We start from the raw sequence: 950 nt of genomic DNA, 5'->3' as shown, positions 1-950 counted from the left end.
AAGGATGGAGCACACAAGAGACCCCACTCATCATGAGATCCCTGAGATTCCTCAAGGGATGCACTTTCCTCCACAAAACTATTGGGAGCAACTGAACACCTCCCTAGGAGAGTTGAGTTCCAACATGGGACAACTAAGGGTGGAGCACCAAGAACACTCCATTATCCTTCATGAAATTAGAGAAGATCAAAGAATCATGAGGGAGGAGCAACAAAGACAAGGAAGAGACATTGAGGAGCTCAAGCACTCCATAGGATCTTCAAGAGCAAGAAAGAGCCGCCATCACTAAGGTGGACCCGTTCCTTAATTTCCTTGTTCTTATTTCTTCTGTTTTTCGAATTTTTTGCTTATGTTTATCCATGTATGTGTCTTGTGATCATTAGTGTCTTAATGTCTATGCCTTAAAATTATGAATGTCCTATGAATCCATCACCTTTCTTGAATGAAAAATGTTCTTATTGAAAAAGGAAGAATTGCATGAATTTTGAAGTTTATAACAGTTTAATTATTTTGATGTGGTGGCAATATTTTTGTTCTCTGAATGTATAGTTTAACTATTTTGATGTGGTGGCAATATTTTTGTTCTCTGAATGTATGCTTAAACAGTGCATATGTATCTTGAATTTGTGATTTATGAATGTTGGCTCTTGAAAGAATGATGAAAAAGGAGACATGTTACTGAGGATCTGAAAAATCATTACAATGATTCTTGAAGCAAGAAAAAGCTATGAAAAAAGAGAAAAAGAAAAGAAAACGAAAAAAAAGGAAAGAAAAGAAAGAAAAATAAAGTTGTGATCCAAGGCAATAAGAGTGTGCTTAAGAGCCCTGGACACCTCTAATTGGGGACTTTAGCAAAGCTGAGTCACAATCTGAAAAGGTTCACCCGGTTATGTGTTTGTGGCATGTATGTATCCGGTGGTAATACTGGAAGACAGAGTGCTTTGGGCCAC

The sequence above is a fragment of the Arachis duranensis genome, chromosome 2 (assembly GCF_000817695.3).
Source record: "Arachis duranensis cultivar V14167 chromosome 2, aradu.V14167.gnm2.J7QH, whole genome shotgun sequence".
Classification (NCBI taxonomy): Eukaryota; Viridiplantae; Streptophyta; class Magnoliopsida; order Fabales; family Fabaceae; genus Arachis; species Arachis duranensis.
This window is presented reverse-complemented; position numbering follows the sequence as displayed.